The 25,268-nt window shown below is 37.5% G+C and overlaps 1 protein-coding gene across 4 annotated transcripts in view; it reads right to left on the bottom strand.

Moving 5' to 3' along the window:
- LOC123881237 (integrin alpha-PS2) overlaps positions 1 to 25,268 on the bottom strand; it is a 116,258-nt gene that overhangs the window by 28,459 nt on the left and 62,531 nt on the right. The window lies entirely within an intron of this gene.

The raw sequence follows: 25,268 nt of genomic DNA, 5'->3' as shown, positions 1-25,268 counted from the left end.
TAGGCATCTTCCAGGTAAGCGTGCTCCAACTTGGACCTCATCATTGCTTTCTTTAAAGCATGATTGTCGTCAAGCGCAAGCGCAAAGATTCAGGCGGCGCAAACCCGTAGCATGTGGAAGACCCTATTAAAGACCTATGTTCACTGTGGACGTCTGTCGGTTGATGTTGATGATTATGTCTTTAGTGCAAGTAGTTCAGTAGTTCCAGAGTTTATCGATAACAAACAAACAAACCTTTCCTCTTCATAATATATGTACTTAGTAGCGCAAACTTGGAAAAAATCTCGTGGAAACTCTTTGATTTTCCGAGATAAATGTCATTTTACCTGGCAGCCCTAATCAATTTTATCACTGATAATAATAACTAATTCATAACCGTTAAAACTAAGAGTCAAAATCTCGTTTTTCTAGTCGAGTTCCGTAGGCTCTTTGAACCCACCGCATTATTATCCCAAGAAAACCTACCATTAGATGTAGGAATAATGGAAAGAGGTCACAACCCTCAGCAATAAAGAATACGATGCGGAGAGAGATGTCACTCTCAAGGTCTTTAAATGTATCCATGCAAAAAACCACGTCGACTGGTTGCTCCGTTGCAGCGTGATTGAATATTAAACCAACAAACACACTTTCGCATTTGAAATATGGCCAGTGATTATAAGAAACAGTTTAAATCTCTCTCTGCTCTCCGAGAGACGTTAGGCAAAGTGAACACGAATTATGACACTTCTGTGTTCTTATACAAGCTTAGGTCTCTCAATTTTGTCAATTAATGTCAAATTTCTTTCTCAGATCAAAACCTAGTAAGTGGTTTAAATTCAAGAGAAGTTTAGGCCGTAGTCTTCAACAAGAAACTCGGCGGTTGCTCTTTTCAAAGATTTGATATACAATATTAAATTGCTTAAAACGCACATAACTGAAAAGTTAGTAGTGCGTGATTCCAGGATCGAACCCCCGACCTTCGATTAGGAGGCGGACGTTCTAACCACTAGGCTATGACAGTTTTTAAATTAAAGGGGTTTAAATATTTTAGTGTGAAGACTGGCCTACACATTTATTCATTAGATGTGCATCACTTTCTTTTTTAGGGTTCCGTACCTCAAAATGAAAAACGGAGCTCTTAGAGGATCACTTCGTTGTCTGTCCATTTGTCCGTCCGTCCGTCAAGAAAACCTATACAGTACTTCCCGTTGATCTAGAATCACGAAATTTGTTCTCGGATTTATTCCTTTACTTGGGCTATGAGAGTTGAGACCTATCTACCTGCCCATAATTCTAGGTTAACGGGAAATACCCTATCGGTTTTCTTGACAGACACGACAGACGGACAGACGGACAGAAAGACAGACAACAAAGTGATCCTATAAGGGTCCCGTGTTTCCTTTTGAGATATGGAACCTTAAAAACATTATGTAAGTATGCAAAGTATTTCCCTTGCAAGCCATATTTAACAGTTGACATGTAGAGGTCATTGACTTTTCCTATCTTACTTTTAAGTTTTAATGCATCATTAAGTATTTACTGTTTTGACATGGTATTTAGATAATGGGTGATATTTATTTTATTTTATCTAATTCCTTTGAAAAACTTAGTAAGGCGCATTAATCTATAAAAAACCTAGCCAGTTCATAGACTTACTATGTTTTAAAATGGTCAAAGCGACTTACTAGCTTTTAATTTTACTTTAATGTGGGTGTCCTTACAATACAACGGGACATACTATGAAAGTTAGGCTTATGACATAAAACGATTTTCGGAAAAATGACATTTACTTTGTTTTGATATGGGGCGGTCGATATAATTAGGTACTAGGGTAAAGGCTCAAGTAAATGAACAGATTGGACGTTTTTACATGTATTAAGAGCTGGAATAAAAAACCGGCTGATATACCTTTTTTAAATATTTTCTTACAAATTCTTACACTTTTTTCAATTTCAATTTCAAAACCGTGTTCCGTTCAAACCGTTCAAAAGTGCGTGTGCGTGCGTCCATGTGTGTGTGTGAGTGTGTGTGAGTATATACTTGTCTGTATGTTTGTACGAGTGTTTGTTAGTGTGGTATTGCGTTGTATAACCACATGAGTAGCGAACAGAGTCAAAGCTTCATACAAGCGCGCTACGATAGGTACACTACTACAAGCTTGAGGCGCGTGTGTGCGTGAGCACAGGCGCTACGTCGCGTACGGAGAGAAATCGGTTTATATCGGCTCGGCCTGTGCTCAAGCTCAGGGGCTGCAGTACACGTCGCGCGTCGTGTTTTCATTTAATTTAATGTTAATGATAATAATTTAAATAGTGTTTAAAATCTATTTTCTTGAACTGTCATAGATTTTGTTCAAAATCAATATCTGAGGATCCCTAGGATCACAAAACAGGATATTGTTACCAAATTTAAAAAAGTCGACGCCATTTTGAAATTCTTTGTTAATTGACCGATTTCGTTCAAAATCGATATTTAGAGCTCCCTGGGATCACGAAATAAGAAACTGTTACCAAAATTTAAAAAAGTCGACGCCATTTTGAAATTCTTTGTAAATTGACCGATTTCGTTCAAAATCGATATTTAGAGCTCCCTGGGATCACGAAATAAGAAACTGTTACCAAAATTTAAAAAAGTCGATGCCATTTTGAAATTCTTTGTTAATTGACCGATTTCGTTCAAAATCGATATTTAGAGCTCCCTGGGATCACGAAATAAGAAACTGTTACCAAAATTTAAAAAAGTCGACGCCATTTTGAAATTCTTTGTTAATTGACCGATTTCGTTCAAAATCGATATTTAGAGCTCCCTGGGATCACGAAATAAGAAACTGTTACCAAAATTTAAAAAAGTCGACGCCATTTTGAAATTCTTTGTTAATTGACCGATTTCGTTCAAAATCGATATTTAGAGCTCCCTGCGATCACAAAATAAGAAACTGTTACCAAAATTTAAAAAAGTCGACGCCATTTTGAAATTCTTTGTTAATTGACCGATTTCGTTCAAAATCGATATTTAGAGCTCCCTGGGATCACAAAATAAGAAACTGTTATCAAAATTTAAAAAAGTCGACGCCATTTTGAAATTCTTTGTTAATTGACCGATTTCGTTCAAAATCGATATTTAGAGCTCCCTGCGATCACAAAATAAGAAACTGTTACCAAAATTTAAAAAAGTCGACGCCATTTTGAAATTCTTTGTTAATTGACCGATTTCGTTCAAAATCGATATTTAGAGCTCCCTGGGATCACAAAATAAGAAACTGTTACCAAAATTTAAAAAAGTCGACGCCATTTTGAAATTCTTTGTTAATTGACCGATTTTGTTCAAAATCGATATTTAGAGCTCCCTGGGATCACAAAATAGGAACCTGTAACCAAAATTTAAAAAAGTTGGCACCATTTATAATTCTTTCTAAATTGACTGATTTCGTTCAAAATCGATATTTAGATCTATCGATCGATATTTAAAGATCGATATTTAAACTAGGCAATCACAACAAAAACAAACTTTACCATCTTGTTGAACAAATAACTATTGTTAATTAAATTGTATCCTCCAGTGCCAGCCCTACCAAAATAGTTATAAATTTTGCTCGCTTCTTAGAAGCTTTGCCTCTGTTTGCTACTCTATGGTATAACACCATGTTAGTAAATCTTAGTATATTTTTAACCGACTTTAAAAAAAGGAAGAGGTTCTGAATTCGTTGGTATCTTTTTTTTTTATGTATGTTCCCCGATTACTCAAAGATGCCTGGACCGATTTGGATTTTTTTTTTGTTTGATAGGGTATACTTTGCAAGTGGTCCCATATAAATTTGGTAAAGATCTGATGAATATCTTTGAAGATGGAGAACAGAACTCCTCAATGGATAAGAGCAAATTCAATTTTTTTTTTAATGTATGTTCACCGATTGCTCAAAGACGCCTGGACCGATCTGGATTTTTATTTTTTTTGAAAAGCTAGGTATACTTTGCAGGTGGTCCCATATAAGTTTGATGAAGTTCTGATGAATATCTTCTGAGATGGAGAACAGAACTCCTCAATGGATAAGAGCAAATTGCTCGCGATCAGTGTAATTGCTTAGTAAACAGTAGGGTTTTAGCTGGGCATGGCATATTATTATAGTACAGTGGGGCCACTAAAAATTTTGAAATAAAAAATTTTCAAAATAAAAATAAAACCGACTTCAAAAACCACAATAACTTAAATTATTTTTTACTTTTTAGTGTTTGTGATTTTGAAGTCGGTTTTATTTTTCTTTTGAATTTTTTTTATATTTATTCTGGTATTCTGCTTTCTTGGATATGGATCCCTCTTGGGTATCCCCATTTCTCTCTGTCTTTGGTACTATCAAGCTAATTTTCTCTCGCGATTTGCACAATAGCATTAGACCAACGCGTCTTCGGTCTACCTACCTGTCTTTCTTTCATCTGTAAAAATCGATACAATATGACCATTTGCATTTCAGTTTTAGGGCATGTCTCAAGGTGTCTGTAGGCTTTGTCTTTTTTCTTATGTCTTCAATTCTCACTTTGAATATTTTTTGCTTAATTTATGCACCTTGCCATCGCCCTTTAGCAAGTCACTATTTCTTTTTATATTCTTTGTCTGGACCCATGTTTGGCTGGCATAGGTAAGGCATGGCAGGATGCATGTATCTATAACGGATCTTTTAAGATGTACTGGGTAAGCTCCTTTCATTCTTTCCTTTTGTGCCCAGTAAAACAAGCATACTCGGGCTACTTTGAGAACCCATTAGCAGCTAACAGCAAGGCCTGGACTCAAATTTTTATATGTGGAAGCTGTATTTCCTCGTTGCGTTTATGAGCAAATAAGAATAGTTAACTACTTTTACTAACAAAAATTTTTATAATTTGGCGCAAACCATCTTAACACCATGATGATTATTATTTCTGCATTGTGAATATTACCAGAAGAAACAGCAAAAAAAATTGTTCCAAGCGGCTCTATTGTAACTTGCAGTCTTCTAAAACAGGTTTTATTTATTATTATTATGTAAAATAGTTTTTGATTTATCGCGCAAAATGTAGAAAAAAATATACAATAAGTCAAAAACTGAAAATCTGACATTTTTTTTAAAATTCCAAGGCGAAAATATACTTAAGAATTTATTAATAGGAATCGAGAGTTTATGCACTAGATAGAGTTCGTTCATTCACTGAAATTCCCAGTTCATTTACTGGCAATTTATCCTTTTGTTAAATAAAATAATTTATAATAATTAATACCACGCATTTTTTTGCGTTTTTGATATTTAAATAATTTAAGAGTGTATACCTACTGTGTATAGACACAGATAAAAAAAAATATAAAAATTATATATAGAACGATTCTCATATATCTTAATTTTAGGTCAAAGTCAGGGTAGTCCTTATTCGTTCATGTACTGGATCTTTTACCCTCCTACGTCAAAATACTAAAAGTCCGCGTAAATTTCGCAGATTGAAATGTCTGCTTGATTAATTGTCAATAGAGGGTCATGACATGTCAAAATTGCTAGTTTGAAGGGGAAATCGTCAATGTCATTCGCATAGGTTTTCCTCTTAACAAGGTTAAACGTCACGTTTTGAAAACTTACACTAGGACCTCTGCACTGTATGCAAATAGTTTCAGTCGCTTGTAAAAATTATACTAAGTCCTTCAAAGTGGCATTTTGCCGTGTTGCTACCGCGACCGTCACGCTGTATGTCTTTCCAGGCCTTTACAGTAGGCACAGGGAAGGTATACAGTATAGAAATAGACGCGTAAACATTCGGTATGAACTTGCTCTTCAACAGTTCATTTCGGCTTAACACTGTAGTGAGGTGGTGTAATCCCTAAAATAGGGTTGTCGATCATCTCTCAGAATAAGAAGCGTATATAGAAGTATAGAAGGCCATAATCCACCACGCTGCCTGGCCAAATGCGGATCGGCAGACTAATGTGGCAATTTTGTAAAAAGGTTCCTACGATATGGGTAGGTATAACAAACTAGTTTATCGTCTACATATTTATTTGATAGGTAAGTATATCTTGGCATAGTTTTATCTATTTAGCCTGGATACAGAGAAATTAGTTGGTCTTATAAGCAACCCGTGAATATACTGGTTCCATGCGCAGCCGAAGAAGAAAAGTTAGAAGAACTGGCAGCCCTACAAACCCTTCTTTATTAAATGGAATAAAAACAGACACATCTGCGCACGCGTCGCGTCAAAGTTAATAACAAACAAACAAACTAATAACACTCGAGCTGTTATACAATGCAGAGCCATGTGGCGGATATTTACTTCTGCTATGTTTATATTTATATTATTATGATTAATTTCAATAATTCCGAATAAACAGGCAATAAAGCCGAATGTCCATTCGCAATAGGACATTGAGAACAAAGGTCTCCTCTTTAATTGGAAATAGAGATTTATTTTTTCTGTTGTGTAGCTGAAATCAATCGACAGGCTCTATAGGCAGGTTTGTTGTGTTGTCTGTGACATCGCCAGACTAAAGAGCCACTGTCCTCCACTGTCTATTAATTGATTTCTTAAATCAATTAACAGATATTATGCATTACATTCCTGATATTAGGGAATTTGCCGAATGCCTGTGCCTGTGGCTTCACAACCCGTTTAGCAATGCCGGTTACTCTGGTTCTCCTACGGTTCGCCACATTTCTGATTTGATCACGTACACATACATGGTACCACATCGCAAAGCGCACTAAATGGACGGACGACATCAAACGATGATGGTTCCCGAGCTTGGTAACACAGTAGCAGATCTTTGTATTGATAAAACGTAAACAAGCAGATAAAATAGAAATAATTTTTCGATCTGGTACCGTTTGTTTACGGACACACACCGATGTTATGGCAATAATGGTGAAAGTGGCGGCATCCGTCTGTAATGGGCTGATCAGCGTCGTAAAGATCGACAAACAATCTGCCTTTATAGCTTTTACGATTCTTACGTTCAACCATCGCTGCAAGTACGAAGCAATTTACGAGGTTACATAATGTGTAGCAATTTATCTACCAATTTCGTTATTTAATTGTTTTCAAATGTGTTTTTAGGGTTCCGTACCTCAAAAGGAAAAACGGAACCCTTATAGGATCACTTTGTTGTCTGTCTGTCTATCCTGTCTGTCAGAAACCTATAGGGTAGGTACTTCCCGTACTAAGCGCGAGTCTAACTCGCACTTGGCCGGTTTTTTTTATCCAGTTAGGTAAGTATAATTTTGAGAAAAGGGCTAGCCTAATTCAACTCAGCTGGGCGGCGTCCGGGAAGTTTCGAGATGTCTTAATTTCTCAGTGCTTGAAAACCAAAGTCTTGGAACAGTGCGCGTTGCCAATGATGACAATATATTGTGGATCCGAAACATGGACGCTAACTATGAGCCTTATAAGAAAGCTTACTCAGCGGGATAGCCATGCTTGTGGTAATGGGCGGGGCACAGTTTGTAAAACTATTAGACGTTGTGGTCCAAAAGTGCTAGAATTGCAAAGCACACACATGCTAGAAAGAGAAGAAATTCAAGAACTTAATAAGAGAGAAAAGTTAAGGCACCGGATATTACGACTGAAACCCCACATTCTTGGGGGCAACAAACTTATTTCATGAATGAACAAAAATATGAAACTTGACTCTTGAAAGAAAATAATACGCTAGTGATGAGTCACTTGCTTAATATTGGCCTAAAACGTTTCTTTATGCATTTTTAGATGCGCCGACAAGTCGGCTGTCGACGCATTCCAACTTGTAAATAATTAAATTCAGGAAGGGAATCAGTCGGGTCAGTCATCCAATAATGTTCTTGCTTCTTTCAACTAGCCAACCTACCTAGATAGATATGTACCTACTTATATAATAATTTTATTGTGAAAATAAAAAGTATTAATTTCACATAGGCCAACTTATATCATAAGTATTATTCTATCACTGGTCCGGAAAATAGAAGTAGGTAGTAGGAAATATGCTTTGACGATGAAGAAAAAAATCGTGAGGGAACCAGCGTGCCGGAGATTTCGCCATAATATTCTCAAAAGTGTGGGAACAATCCGCACTTTTCCAGCGTGGCGGCCGCTTCCCTACTCATTCTGAGAAGAGGTCTGTTCTCAGTAGTGGGCCAGCGAGACGTTGATCATAATTATGAAGGAGACAGTATAAAGTTGGTATGTCTATGGATGCTTTAAGAAAGGACATTGTCCACCACAAGGGCAACAACCGAAGTCTTTTCTTTACGAAATCAGCTGATTTGTGTTCGACTAAGCGATTAGGCTGGAATTTGAGATGATTCACGATCTTCGTCATAAACTGAGTCAGCAGTGCACGTTGAGGCTAACCGCTAATTCCATACGTAAATTGATAAACCGTTTCATGATTTCCACTGTTATTTATTATTATTCTTTTGGAAAATACTCATACAAAACCGTTTTGTAAATACATACTACTTTATTTTACATAAATACTATTTTATTTTTTGCTTTAGGAAAATCAACAGCGAAATATTACGTCATAGACGCTAAATTATAATAATGAGAGAGAGCTATTAGAAGATTAATGTATCACAAAGAAAATTATAACAAAAGGAAGTAGTACAAAATAAAACAAGTAATATACTAAATATGTGGCACATTTTCTATACAGTTTCTTTGAAAAAATAATTATTTTGGAAAATAATTGAAAAAGCACACTTTAAATTACTTAATTGCTGGAAAAGCGTGGATTTGAACTTCGATTCGCTCCAGCAATGCGCAGGACTTCAATTGCTTTTATACATGGCATAATATTGTATATCAAATCTTTGAAAAGAGCAACCGCCGAGTTTCTTGCTGGTTCTTCTCGGTAGGAAAGGCATTCCGAACCAGTGGTAGATGCTTTTGACGATTCGAAAGAACTTGTAAAAGTCTAATTGAATAAAAACATTTTGAATTTGAATTTGAATTTGAATGTATAAAAATGCGCAGCGGACTGGTACTTAAAAGTGGCAACTTCATGTTTTAGTGGGTTTTCTAATGCAAAATCGTAACGATGTGAGCAGATAATTTCAAGAAAACTACGGTTTTAGGAAGGTGAAATGTTGATTGTGATGTGTATACCTACTTAACTGAATAAAAATAAAAAAAATTACAAATAGTTAAACGGTTTTTTAAAGTGAAGTCAACCCTTCGATCGCGAAAATTCGCGTCAGACGTATTTCTTCTTACGAGTAGGTTACGAAACATTTTTCTCATCGAAAAGCACTTAAAAATACATTTGCAATTCAACTTCCAATAGGTTCAGAAGTCGGTAAATCATAACAAATAGCCGATTGCTCAAGCAAACTAATTGACACATGACCTAAATATGAGACGAGAATAGTACAGTATGCCAGTTGCCTGGAATCTCGGGAAAACTGGGCTAATGTGCCGTTTTAGCTTAGGAGACTGTGATGTTGCGTAAACATTAAATTACAATAGATACTATTAGATATATTCGGTAGGTCGGAGGTTAACAACTTTTTCGGAGTTCGGTACGTGCGTTTTGAGCTTCAACGGTCAAGGAAAACATCGTGAGGAAACCTGCAAGCCTGAGAGTTCTCCATAATTTTCTCAAAGGTATGTGAAGTCTGCCAATCTGCACTAGGCGTGACAAGCTACCTATGTCCTAAATCCTTCTCATTCTGAGAGGAGACATGATCATGATTCAAATTCAAATTCAAAATATTTTTATTCAATCAAACTTTTACAAGTGCTTTTGAATCGTCAAAATAATCTACCACTGGTTCGGAATGCCGTTCCTATCGAGAAGAACCAGCAAGAAACTCGGCGGTTGCTCTTTTCAAGTATTCAATTTACAAAAATATGCCATGATGATGAGGTCTTCATAATGTTCTCAAAGGTGTGTGAACTGTGAAGTCTGCCAATCCGCACTAGGCCAGCGTGACAAGCTATTTCCTAAATCCTTCTCATTCTGAGAGGGGACATGATCATGATTATGAGGATGATCAGGAAATGTTTGTGATCATTAAAAAGCTATTACAATAGACCGGTAATATGATGTCATGTACAAAACACTACATCATCCAGTTGACCTATTTGACAGGCGTCGTGCGACAATGGTCGCGTCTGTCGGTGGCAGCTGTAAATCACAAACAATGATGCCTTCACGCTTCTGTCTAACTGGTGTTATTTGACCATCTCTCGCTGCTTGGATCCTGGGATTTTACTATGTTTTGCCATGTTTATCATTGTTTACTATACTTGTTGTCACTACTGTGTGTCAAAAAGAGCCTAATGGTTAAGAAATCGGTCTCCTATAGTGGTTATAGGGTGGGTCCGGGCTTCAATCCCGGCTATGCATCTCTAACTTTTCGGGGTTATGTGCATTTTAAGCAATTAAAATATCACTTGAAAGAAAACATACTGAGAAAACCTGCATGCAACCTGCAACTCTCAGGAATTCTATAAAATGTTCTCAAAAGTGAGTGAAGTCTGCCAATCCGCACTAGGCCAACTTGGCGAATTATGTCCTAAGCCATTCTGAGTAGAAACCCGTGGTCAGTGGGCGATGGGTTCCGCACTACGGTTCACGAGATACAGCCCACTGACAGACAGACGGTCGGACCGACGCGGACGGACAGCAGAGACAGTAACAGGGTCCCCTTGGCACCCTTCGGGTACTGATCCTTAAAAGGTACGGCAGCTAAGCGATGCCTTACTTGTGCTTGACTTAGCCATCCTTAGGTTTAATATCTTCCAAGTTAAAAGGTTTCCGCGCTAGGCTAGGACATTATGGGCTATCAGTTTTTATGTCTCCTCTATAACCACGCCATTGTTACCGTCTCAACGTAAATCCACTGTTGTAATCACCTTTACATAAAATTCCACTCGCAATATCATGTAAGGGACCTCGCGCACTAGCGGCCACGACCACAGTCAGTGGCCGCAGCGTCCATCAACCTCCTGGTTGTCATTTTCAACACACTTATGGCGGGATGCCCCTTCCCCGATGGGTGGAAGGAAGGTACCGTCATAGAGATCTTCAAGTCAGGGAAATCTAGAAACCTCCCTACAAGTTACCGCCCTATTAATCTACTCACACCCTTGGCAAGGTGTTTGGGAAAATCATTCTTAACTGCCTTAGATCGTCGTAGAGGAGAAAAGGCTCCTAGCTGTTAGTTATGCAGGTAAAGTTATGACGCCTCATGTACTTGGCTGCACCGACCAGCTAGCTTTACCTGAGCACTGCGCGGTGCGCCAGCGGATCGTGGCTGCAGTGCGCAAGGTCCCTAAGAAAGCGGCGCGCACGTCTAATCGATTTTCGGTGTTACCACTCCCAAATATAGTTTCGTTATGTTTAACCTTAAAAATTACAATAACTTAATGGACTTTCACGATTTTTAAAATTTTTAGGAGACAAAACGACTTTTTAAAAGTTAAGTGCTAATTTGAATAACAAATGCGTGAGTTTAGGAAATAATTAATGATTCTATCATTGGAAAGTTTGAGAAATCTTTGGTATTTTCTTAATTTTTTCATTACAAAGAAGAATGTTTCTTTACGACGACGTGGACCTCCCTTTTCAAGTCTGTAGTGACCATAGTTCCTATCACCTCATTAGGTACATTACTATCTCAAGGCACATAGTACAGAGTACAGCTATTCGCACTGACTACTGTTAATTTTCGAGAATCCCGCGTCACGCTATTTAGGGAGAGTGACTTGGGAGCAAAAACCCGCCCCCACTTGCAGTTACTCGCTCCATAAGGCAAAGTACGGAGCTCTGAATGAGCGCAATCGTACAAGGAACGAGATTGTTGAAATAGGTTACGTCGTCTTGGTACCTCTAGGTTATAGGCGACCTAGTTGCAACATTGTTGGAATAAGCTTAATGTAGCGATATGAAATATCAGGTCAGAACCTGGTTATTAGAATATTCTAAATTATCCAGATAAGAATGGCCAGCTTACCGTGAACCGTGAAAAGCGAACAAATCCATTAATCGTATTTTAAACATATTATATTGAGTGATTTGCTGATATTCCCGAGTTTAGGAAAGCTAAGAAGACTAAGCAAGGGCAGTAACAAAGGTAATATGCTAACATTTTTAACAACTCCTAGATTCAAATTGAGTACATATGTATTATTATTAGCTAATCCAGCCAATCAGCCGACAATGTTTTCATGAAAATACTTAAAATCTCTTAGATTTCTAGCGAAGACCAATCTTTAATCTAAGAAAGATCTGTTTTTAAGTCGCAGTTTACAGATCACTTAAAATTATGAGAATTATTATCGCTCAGCTCCGAAAAAAAAATTAAACAGCATTTGGACACGCAACGTTGGTCCTGAGATTCCGAAACACGATGCAATTAATCAAATTTTCTTCAGCCCGCCGAGAATGCGGCAAGAAATTAATACGGAAAAGTCATAAAATTAATTTAATGTAAAAGTCTTGTTAAGTAATCAGCTTAAATTGTCCGCTTCGGAGAAATGGAAATGCCAAGCACGCGCCATTTTGGCTGCATTAAGGAACAAGAGTCATATTTTGGACATGTTTTGCACAAAGGGCACGCGCGAGTTGCAAATTTTTTCGGCAAACTCAAAAAAGGATGGTACCGTTATTAATTTTCTTTGTTCAATTGTTACGTCAATCTATACTATAGCCACATGAGGAAAAAATTATTCACTTGTTGTTGCCCGCGACTTCGTCAGCGTGGATTTATTGCAAAAAATTCTGTGGGAGTTCTTTGTCTTTCCGGGATAAAAACTAGCCTATGTCACTCTCCATATCTTTAACTATCAACAAACAATCACGTCGATCTCTAGCTCCGTTGTGATATGATTGAAGCACAAACCAATGCACCAACAAACAAATACTTTCGTATTTATAATATGGGTAGTGAATGGGTAGTGATTATTAGCGATATGACATAGTTAGGTAGTAGGTACTCAATTTTTGTGATGAGATATCATCTTTTTCGTCTCATTGCGCATTAAAGAACGTACCCACCTACCTATACTTAACCTATGTGTATACTTTTCGTGGCACAAAAACAGTTAAGATTTATACCAAACGAACGTGTCCTCATCCCTCTTTGATAGTTCTACCTACTGACTTATCTTTTTGTGATCTTTTTTGTCATTTGTTAGTTTTGCATAAAATGTACGTTTACCTATTAAACGGCCAAATTTTTTGTTGAACTTCGCAATCTCTTGAAGACATCACATTGACGCAAACCACAAAAGGAGACGTCCGTTAACGCCGCGTCCAGATAAGCACCATTTATGCGAATGTAACTGTGTGCTCTACTATACGAAAAGATCTCTACTATGGAGCCACTATTTGTTTGTTTGTGTGGGCATTACTCAAAAAATTACTCAATGGCTTTTAACATAGATATAGAAAGTAAACCTATGTACATTGTGCATTCAAGGGGTAAATTAAAATGACCATAACATATTTCAAAAGTCTAACAGGCTAAGTCTGCGCAAGTCTGCTCTCTCTCTCTTCTGCATAATATGACAAAGCTTTATCTTACTTGGTACTCACAATAACAATTTAGAATTGGCAGATCCTATGCCCTCTTGGATTGGGTACCCTTTCAGCAGAATTGAGGAATTGTAAGCCACTTAGGTAAATATGGAAATGAAATTGGTGAGAAAAGTTTCTTTTGAAATAGTTAAGTACGTAATATAATTGTCGCGCTCAGAATTGCGAGCAAAAGCTAGTATAGAATGAAACTATACACTTCTTTCCAACACCACAAGCACTTCTAATTGTGCAGGTAACACCGTTATCAATGAGGGTTAACAGGAAGGTCTGGAAAGGCAAACTTTCTACACCCAGTTTTTATGCCCTAAGGAGTGGTACCGTACAGGACAGTTACGGGTATGACAGAGTAGACTAAATATGGTAGGTTTTAAATAGTAACTGGGACATACATGCCCTTAAAGGGTGGCGGTTGGGTCGAATGGCGTGCAGTAGTAAGCTTCGTGTTTTCTCAGATCCTATTTTGTATCTAGATTATGTTGATATTACTTATTTCTAGCATAACTTACAGAAACAGGTAGTTATTATAAGTTTAATCATGGCCTTATGGGGTATAAGAATTCCGTTTGTATAATATTTCTACGCTAATTTGTTAAAATACAACGTTCTTAAATCTTAAGAAGGTTAAATTACATGTAATTTAAGCATACCTTATAAAAATTACACATTAACAAATTGATGACAAAGTAGCCTATGGTCATTCTTTAGGTCTTTAACTACATTTAAGGTTCTATTCTATTCGATTCTCAGCAGAAAAAATGTAGGCGCATACCTATTTTCTCAACCAAGATTGAATCCGATAGGTACCTTTAGCTTCTAATGCTTGTTGAAAGGCTTGCAGCTATGTCCTAAAGCTTACTTTGTAGTGGAAGTGTCAACAATACTGCGATAATCATTTGTCTTAACTCTAAAGGCAACACTAAATTAGGCCCCAACACCACAAAGGCATGAAAGAATATACTGTGACAATGGTGTGGTGCATTTCCCAGCGACTGTTCAATGGCCACTGCCATAGACGTAAAACAAAATAGAGCGGCCTTTGAATACAGTTAAGGCGATGCTGACAAATTGTATGCGCCCTTGTTTTTAACTTTATGTGACGTTGTAATGGAGTGCGATGGGATTGCATTGGCTAAATAAGAATGGGTTGCATTGTATTTATTTAAGGCGAGACTGTCTACTTATTCATGTGTCTACTATATAAGTTTAAACATTACCCCTATCGATTCTATAAATACCAAGTAGGTAAGGACCACACTGGAAAAACGTATATTTTACATAAGATTACTATGAACTAGGGAATACCTATCGTGTCCAACCACGCTTAAAAAGAATGTGCCTAATGCATTGTTTTAGTGGCCGAAAACATGTAAATGGTAACTGTGTGCAGACATACAGACACACATTCTTTTGCATTAACAACACTAATAAGAGTGTGTTAACCCTTTTTGCTTATATTATAAAAGACAAATAAATAGTTAAGCATTTGACGATTACGTGCATTTAGGTTTTCAAAAATCCCGTAGGAATTCCTTGATTTTCCAGATAATAAGTGGCCTATTGCCTGTCCCCGGATCTCAATCTAAAATAAAATTGCTAAAATCAGTTAAATATACCTAGTAGCTCCTTCGTTGTGGATCATCACAGTAATAATAGGAACCTGTTTAGAACTTATTATAGTACTTGCAACAGTTTAGTATAATTTTCGCGCTTCCCCGCCCCTTTCGTTACGTGCGCTGTGTGCGCCGACCGTGGCGAGAGGGCGCGGCGCGTGCGCTTGCATGAACCACAACACAATGGCTTTATGGGAATGAGTCCCCATTTTTTTTTTCGAAAACAGAATCACCTTTTATAAAATTACGCGAAACTGTCTGGTTTTTATAAAAGCCTCCTAGTTTTATCTAACGCAGAGATTTTTAGTCTCTACTTTTCTGAATCACATAATTCAGAAAAGTAGAGGCTAAAAAACTCTTATTCAAATATCAAATATTATAAATAATAAAGTTAATATTTTATCAAATAAAATATTAACTTTAGCGGTGAAGGAAAACATCGTGAGGAAACCTGCATGCTTGAGAGCTCTCCATAATGTTCTCAAAAGTTTTTTAAAAACCTTAAGCAACGCGGACACCGTCGCGGAAATCATCTAGTATATAACTTCTGCGATCACCCCCGGAGGTAGGAATGGTAATGAAAGACGGCCGTGCATTCCGCTCTATCAGATACGAGTGACCTTTGGGCAGCTAATTTCCTCTGCGCATGATAACAGCATGCTTTATGCGCTTCGCATGATTTACGAGTATCTTACTGGCGCCCAACAATCGCGCGTTTTACCTTGTTTGTACTGAATATCTCTACAATGATACAGTAAATTAATTAAATAACATTATATTTGGTCATTATGTTCTGGAGTGCAGACCACCGCGTACCGGTAGGTGCAGTGTGGAACGACCTCCAGCCCGCTGGACCGATGACCTGAAGAAGGTGGCAGGGAGTGAGTGAATGAGGAAGGCAGAGGACTGTGTTTGGTGGCGCGCTCTTGGAAAGATCTATTGTACACTATGTCCAGCAGTGGACGCGTACAGGTTGATGGAATGGAAGACTCGATCATTATCATTATAAACCGATAGACGTCTAGAGTGTTGGGCATAGATAGCTCTCTTGTAGGGTCTTCCACACGGCACAGTCTTATGGCCGCGGCTCCCTGCGATTTGATTGATGTGGTCTATCCACCTAGTAGGGGTCTTCCAATGCTGAGCTTTCCAGTGTGAGGTTGCCATTCTAGCATCTTGGGACCGCAACCTCCCTTGTCCCTCTGAACTTATGCCGGGCTGTCCATTGCCTCTTTAGTTTCGCAACCCGCTGAGCAATGTTGGTTACTCTGGTTCTGCGGATCTAAATTCTGATTTGGTCACGTAGAGGAACTCCAAGTATAGCTTTTTCCATCGCCCGCTGAGTGACTTTGAACTGTCTTATGAGGCCCATAGTTAGCGACCACCAACATTTACCGAATACTACAAATAATTACAATTTTACAAGAATATCTACTGTAGGATTTGAAGAATACGGTTGGCTTATCAAGAATACTTTTGGCTTTGACAGCCTTCCAAGTAGAAGCAATTCGTTTAAAGATTCGTCATCGTAAGAAAGAAATCACAGATGAGGTATTCTCTTAATGCAATATGATATTCCAAACGAAAACCCAGATATAGACTAATGCGCAGATTCTATACAAAGGTGAAAGAAGGAGTAACCCTTCGCGCTCATTTATCAACGTTGATGCAAACGCCTGTATGCGCCTGCGCAATAATGACTCCTATTGAATATTGATCCTTTATTGCATTGTTCTTTTGTTACGCGCCGTGCAATTCGCATACGATTGTGGAGTGATGATTAATTGATAGAGAGGTTACACAGGAAGTTAGTGTTGGTGCTGATTACCCTGATAGTTGTGTTCTTATAAGGAAATGCATTTGCAGCTATTATACAATTGAAGAGCAATGTCTTGATTGCAGGTAAAGCGTTTCAAATTATTGTCAACAAATGGCAATGGTGCTGGCATAACGCATAACTGAGTATAGTTTGTGACAGGTTGACATGGCAATCCAACTAAGTTATGCAGTATACCTATACACCTATAGACGCTAATTCGGTACACTCGGTATAAAAAATCGGTACACTCATTTTCCTTCGCTTGAGGGGCGTGTGGCATTGCAAACATCGCATTCGACTGGATGGGTGACCGATTTCGGAAGTCTAAATTTGGCCTTTTCGTTTCCTCCGTGCCTCGAAGAGCACGTTTAAACCGTTACCGTCGGTCCCAGTTATTTTCACGAACACCTTAAAACTCAGTTTTATGTGGTTTCATATACATAGTTTATTTGACTAGGACTATTAGATTACAAAAGTAACCATTTAAAAACAAAATTAGGAATATGTAATTCGTCGTTATTTTATTTTACTTAAAGGCCATTTACGTTAGTAAAGATGTATCTAGATAATGACAATAACAATTTAAATCCGATCAACAATAATTATAATAATTACGCTCATGTACTTAATCGTTTTGTTTTCTCATTCCTTGTGAGCACTCGTTTCTCATTAATATTTAACCGTAACGAAATGCTGTAAAGGGCTATAATTAAATAATAGAAATAACAGAATGGTTCCTAATGAATGAGGCCGAAACACCGCGGGCTAATAGATTTTTTGCTTCGCTTTTTCAAGTTAAGTAGGTATCTCAAGAAGACATTATTGTAGATAGACACAAAGTTCTCGTCTGCCAAACTGCACGCCCACTTGGTCACAAACATCATCCATCGAGGTTTGACACACCAAGGTTTTGAATGGCTGTTTAACCACACCAAGCTTGCAAGCCAAAAGCGCAGTGAGTATGAACTAGCCTCGGAGTTAGCGTACGTTTCCTCGCCAGGATACCCATAACCTCACAATAAATGAAAATTTAGCTCGTGAGCTTTTGCGCTTGGTGCCTTGATGTAGAAGTTCCATTATTTTACGTATTAAACTACCCGTGCTCGATAACTGAAGTGGGATAGAAAGTAGCCTACGTGTTAAGTCAAGGTATGCGCTATCTCTATTCCAAATTCCAGTCAAATATGACCTGTAGTTTTTGCGTGAAAGAGTAACAAACATACGCACGCACACGCACACTCACGCATACACAAACTTGCTCATTTTTAATATTAGTGTAATAGGTCTACTCCGGACCGTGTTACTCTTTGACTCGTCTTGTACAAGTCTGTAGCATAATGGTAACATAAGTTCGGCACGCGTGACCAATTTGGGATTATTCTTTCCTGTTAATGAAGAAAGGGATTTAAATAGCGTGTTATTAATGATTTTGATGTTGATTGCAACATTACAATGTTTACTAACATTAGAGACATGAAACGAACTGATGGTGGTAACTCAACTTTCGTGGACCGAAAATTTAGAGGGTGGGATTTTTTTATTGCTTAAGTATAATTTAGAAATCCTTGATTACCTGACCTACTGAAGAAGGTAAAGTATTGAGTAATACGAGGAATTTAGCCATGAAACCCTGACTGACCCTGATATGAAGCATCCCTAAAAGTGGTTAAAATTTAAAATCTTTTAACTGACTTACAAAAAAGAGGAGCTTCTCAATTCAACCCGTTTTTTTTTTAAGCGTTATCAATTTGAAAGATTTACAAATACATATCTAACCAACACTGATAATGATAAGACACGAGATTAACTATGCTGGTTGACTTTAGAATTGACTGAATTTATGGTAGGTAAGTATTTTTGCTGAAGTTTCAAAACGAGAAAGTGCAGCGGTGAATGCAAAACTAACCGCGGTAGATCCTGTGATTTTTTTATTAAAAAAAAACAGAAAAATTGGGTCACGAAGATAAATAACCGGGCCACCAAAAAAGCAGTTCGAGAACCCCTGCCCAATAAGTGAAAAAATGGTGAAACGCGAAAACATCCAAGATATTCACTCCAAAAGTGGACAATAAGAGAGGGCCGCCGTAAAAGGATACCGTCCAAATCCGACGTGCGTAGCTGTCAACCGTACCATGCCATATTAGGCACACCGGGCCAGCAAGAAGTAAAGAATCCGTCTGACAAATCACTGGACAATTTGTTTGTTTGAATACTTTTGGAAACCCTAAATCCACACGGATAAAGTTGCATGCATCATCTGCTGATACAGGTATAGCTTGGATCCTGGAGAATCACATAGACTACTTTTTATCCCCGAAAAACAAAGATTTCCCGCGGGATTTTTAAAAACCTGAATCCAAGTGTACCAAGTTGCTGGCATCACCTAGTTATAACTTAACGGGCCACGGTGAAAATATTTTGAGAAAGGATGCTTAATAAGATAATTTGAAACAGACAGACAGACAAACAACGATGTGATCCTATAAGCGTTCCATTTTTCTCTGGAGACACGGACCCTTAAAAATGGTGAAACGCGAAAACATCCAAGATATTCACTCCAAAGGTAGACAATAAGAGAGGCCCGCCGTAAAAGGGCACCGTCCAAATCCGACGTGCGTAGCTGTCAACCGTACCATGCCATATTAGGCGCGCCGGCGCAGCAAGAAGTAAAGAATCCGTCTGACAAATCACCGGACAATTTGTTTGCTTAAATACCTTACCTACGGGATTCCTCCGAAATTGTTTCGCACCGAGATTACAAATTTAGGTTGAAACCTGAAACGTCCGACGTGGCTTTGGACTTTTATGGAGGGCGAAATGTATACGGATTTTTATCGCTTTTATTTTATCCAAAACTTTAATGAACTTTACCTAATGGTAGCGAGATAGATAGATAATAATATTTAAAGTGAATAAGAATAATCAATGATAATAAAAACTAAAATAAATTAAACACTTAAAAAAAAGGAAATTTGGTTCCCATTAATACCTCAGATAGCGCTCTACAAATGTGACTTGGTTCACATTTCCTAGTTTTAAGTATCAGATAAATATGTATGGTACAACATGCATGGTTATTCCATGTTCTTCATTAAAGTACCCGTGCTGAATATTGGACTGTGACGATAACGATTATAATATGAATAAGACTCTATCTAAATTCTAACACCTAAAGAAAGCAAATAAATTCCAAGGTTCTCGGAAAGGCGCCTACCGTGAACTAATCCGCAAGTTGATGCCGATACAAAGTAAACAATGTGAATAATCGAATATTACTAAGAACGGGAGGCACTGGAGGGGTATCGTCGCATCAATCAGCCCAGCCCCATATACAGACGCCTGGGTATAAAACCTGGGCCATAGATTGGACAATTGAATAGATTACCTGCCATAGACATACTCTTGGTAAAGAATGGAGCAAATATTCGCAATAAGCTTTGACTTGATATTCAGCTCTGTAGTCTGTACCTAATTGTTATATCTCAACTAATTTTGAATGTACCTACCGCGCTATGTACCTGTCAGTAGGTATTTTATCAACTTGAGTAAGTACTAAGTATACAAAATATGTATAAGTAAGTAAGCAAATGACTAGCGTGGGGCAGCCTTCGGCTCGTTGGCCTGACGATATAAAGAGGGTAGCCGGAAGCGGCTACATGAGGAAGATTGAGGGAAAGTGGGGTTGCGCTCACAAAGGAGGGCCCATGTTCAACAGTGGATACAGGCTTATATGATGATGATTGTTGATTTGATTAAGAAGGGAATTCTATTTATTTCTCAGTCTATGTTTGTCTATACTAAGTAAATGCGCGTACGCAGCCAGCATCAAACGGCGATATCTTGCGATTTATCACAGGAAACATATTTGCAATTGTAATAGCGAGCGATACACGTTCCGATAGCAATAGAGAATTACTCTTTTCGAGTAAAACCTTGTGTCAATGCATTATTCGGCATTATACAGCAGTGTGAATAGGAATACATTATACATTTCTATGTAAAACGATAAATAAATACTTATGTGAAAGATTTCCATTGATCGATTTCCAAAGAAAATTTTGAATTCTGCCAAAATTTGCAATGAATACGCCGAACATTCAGTGCTAATTTCAAATAAATCAGTACTAATACAACATAAATATTATTGCTTACAGTGCGGTCCAAATGTGCGATTGATGCCATGTTTATTTATTTTGTTAAGTAGTTTTGTAGAAATCCGAATCTATTATATTATTGTACTTAGGTACTTATTGAGTACCTACTCGTAACATCACAGTGAAAGAGAACTTAGAAAAGCTGACTATCTTAGAAAAATATCTCAGTCTTCCAAAAAAAACAAAAATTTCTGAGAAATTGCAAGGACTAAGTTGCATGTAACAGAAATTACTTACTTATTAATACATTTTTTTCAACTAGATTAGCCCGCGACTTCTTCAGCCTGGATTTAATAGTTGTTTTCCAACCATGAACCATTAGAGGTCTTTAATTAAAAAGATGCCAATGAGATGCATGCTGTACCAAATTTCGTTAAAATTGATAAAACGGATGTGACGAGGAAAGCAGACAGACAAACTTAAAGCCACACTATCGCATTTATAATGTTTGTAATTACTAATTCGTATGGATAGTATGGATAAGCAGAATTGAAGTTAAGCTAATTGCGACTACATTATGCAATTAATGCCCTGTTTACATTAGAAAATAAAACAACCAACTAAGAACGACAAACATCTTCAATTACCAATGGAAATCCTGTAAGAAACTACGCTTCCCGATAAGGCAAAAGACAAATTACTAGATACCTCAGTCGTGGGAATGTAAAGCAATAAAAACCAGCAAAAACAGACCACAATACGCACCTAATAAAAGGAATAACAATTACAGATCAGGCCAAAGTGAGCTCTTAGCGTGGATGCGAGCAATTCGTTATAAATAACCGATTGAGCAAAACATACTCGTTAGTAGGGTTAATAGACATCAGGATTTACTCTGATATGCCAGGAATTTTTGCAACTCTTTGGTAATTACAGTATTTTTACACAGTTGTCAAAAAAAGAACTGTAATGTTTTCAGGGTTCATGTAATGTGAGTTTCTTTATTCCACCACTAAAGGATGCCCGCGACTTCGGACGCGTGGATTAAGGTTTTTAAAGATCCCGCGGGAACTGTTTGATTTTCCGGGATAAAAAGTAGCTTATGTCCATTTCCGGGATATAAGCTAACTCTGTACCAAATTTCGTCAGAATCGATTAAACTGTTGGGCCGTGAAAAGGTAGCAGACAGACCACGCTTTCGCATTTATAATATTATATTATAGTATGGATGGATAACTTCTAAGTGCCCGAACAGATTTGAGTGTATGTGGTTAGGGTATTGTTAGATAGAATCTTTACATCCCGAGAGAATATTATTTTGACTATTATATTATCCGGAGAGGCTATTTTGAAAAAATTCAATATACTTACTTCGCGGCTGTAAAGCGTCATTTTCTTTAATTCCTTTTTCTCGCCGAATCGTATTCAAATGAAACTTTTTAAAATCAATAGAACATCCAATCTTTGATTCCATGATCGTAGTCCGTCGCGAACTTACCAAGAAACAAATGATTCATTTTTGCCTGCTTTCTAATGTCAGAATCAGGACTCTTCCATTTTATATTAATTGGTAACCCTACTCTTAAGTCGCAGCACCAGTCGCGACGTATCGGGCGGGCAATTATAAATCAATACATTCTTAAAACGATATTGTACCCGAGTACCCGACTGTACAGGATGCTTCACTTCCAATTAACTATCTACCCATTTCATTTTATTAGAATCACTTTGGATATTTGTGCTGCAACTGCCAGAGGGAAACTATAAGCTACCAATTTGAAAACTCTGGTGTTTGTAATCAGGGTGCTCCAACATTTAACTTAAATTTTTTGCACAAGTAAATTTTATAATTAATATGTTATACTATCCTGGCATCAGGCAGTCCCGTAGACCACTATCCGCGTGGTGGTAACATTGAGCCTGTTGAGTAATTAATCGCGGACTTGTTACACTGCTCTGCAACACTACGCTAGTCCCCTTCTAACCATGAAATACATAATGGAGCTAAGTCTGTTGTTCTAGTTCTCGTAACTAAATTGACAGGTTTAAACTAATGCTATCATTTTCCATAAGGAGCATTATGAAAGAGATAGGTATTGCTATTAGATTTAAACCTGCTATTTCAATTTAGTTTAAGAGGTTTTGTCCAACAGAATTCGCCACAATAGCGGAAACAATTAAAATCGAAAGAAACCAGAAAACCCTGTAAACTTCACGTATCTATCCAAAATCATATCGTACTGAAACTGCAAAAGTTTTGTAAACTGTAAAACAAATTCTGTTATTGTTTTACAATAAAGTCTGGTTGGAGGCTTCGGCCGTGGCTAGTTACCACCTTACCGGCAAAGCCGTGCCGCCAAGTAATTTAGCGTTCTGGTACGATGCCGTGTAGAAACCAAAGGAGTATGGGGTTAATGAAAACTGTCATACACCTTACAGGTTAGTCCGCTTCCATCTTAGTCTGCATCATCACTTACCATCAGGTGAGACTGCAGTCAAGGGCTAATTTGTATCTGAATATTAAAGAAGAAATCTTAACACCCTATACACCGGTAGAATCCATCAAAAATTCTGACCACGAGCACGTTCGCAAACAAAACAAAACGCTAAACAAATTGCCGCGGCATGAGAGAGGCCCGTTTTTGCACTAATTCGGCATACCTAAATAAAAATTCCGTCTCCTTCGAAGATGGAGCAAAAACTGCAGCGGAGGGGCTTCGGCGAAGGCGTGCGCTGTGTGATCTGCGACCACGCAAAAACTGGAGAAGCTCAGTGTATGAATAACCATTAGGTAAAAGAGGTATCTAGTTTTCCTTATGTATTTAGATGTAATGACAACATTCCTAAAATTATAACCCTGGTCTGTGCAGGTGTAAAATATCACTTTGTAGGTACTTAGATATTTGATGCGTAATTTCGAGAAAAGACTAACAGTTTTGTCATTTCCTCCATTGTACGTATAACCTATAACATTCGGTGGAGAAAGTAGAGCAGTTTTTTTTTCAAATAATAATCGGATGTGCCGCACTATTCAAAAAGTGCTGCACTTAGCCAGCGTAGTAGACTATGGCCAAACTTCTTTTTATTCTGGAGAGGAGACCCGTGCTCAGTAGTGAGCCAGCGATGGATTGATGATGAGTATAACTATTTTCCCTAGCGCCATTTTCCCCTGGCACAGATAACTAATCTGTCCACAAGTCGTAAACAACTGACCTAATAGCACTAACCCCAAAATGACGGCCCATCTGACCTCCAACGTACCCTTTCATGGGGTTCTCCTGACCCAATACCACTCGCCCGTAGATCTATTGACCCACTTTGCAAATATCAAAGCCTTTCGCAACGAAAATTAATGGTCATGACAAATTGTAGGGTGAAAAGACAACTTTCGTTTTTATATAATGTCACGCTATTTATCAAAAATGTACCTTGTGGGGCATTGTGATTAAAATCATGTAAAAATTTGTTTTGAATCACCATCTTATCTTAATTATCAATCTCCTGTTTTGTATCGACCGATGATTTATGTTATGGATGCCCTTTTATTTATATTTGTATTTTTTTTACTTAATAATTAAATCAACGACTTAGACGCTGTATTTTAAAATTTTAACTAAGCATTTTACGTTTTTACGTTTTAATCTACCTAAGTACAAATTGTTCTTTATACAATACTTTTATTATTGGCACATAATAATAGAGAATTTTCAGAAATATGCAAGAGGACTACTGAATAGATGGTCTGAATGACGGTACAAAATTAATTTTCAGCTTCATAAAATATACTACTAACTAAGATAATAAATTAAAAATAAAAATTCTAATAAAGAAGTTTCAGCCTTTAAAACACTAATATATACCCTTATAAGATATAATAATATTGTGTAGTTACTAGTTAGTAAAAACTATTGTTTCAAAGCGATGTGTAACTCAAATCAGTTCACAACGCTGGGTGTAACAGGAAGGGTGCAGTCCGGTCGTCCCATAAACTTTATAGGTCACTATACCACTCTTTATGGGGTCACACAGACTAACGTCTAACACCATAAACTTGAAATAAATACGGCTATTGAACACAATGTGGTTTATGTAATTTGGACATACAGCAACCTTAGCTTTGTTTCGATTACGAGTAACTAAAAATCAATGAAAACACATTTCAAATTTTATAAATGTATGTGGTTTTTATTTATATTAATTATATAACATGATAACTTAAAGAAGAGATCGCTC

Source organism: Maniola jurtina, chromosome 3 (assembly GCF_905333055.1).
Source record: "Maniola jurtina chromosome 3, ilManJurt1.1, whole genome shotgun sequence".
NCBI classification, from domain to species: Eukaryota; Metazoa; Arthropoda; class Insecta; order Lepidoptera; family Nymphalidae; genus Maniola; species Maniola jurtina.
This window is presented reverse-complemented; position numbering and strand designations above follow the sequence as displayed.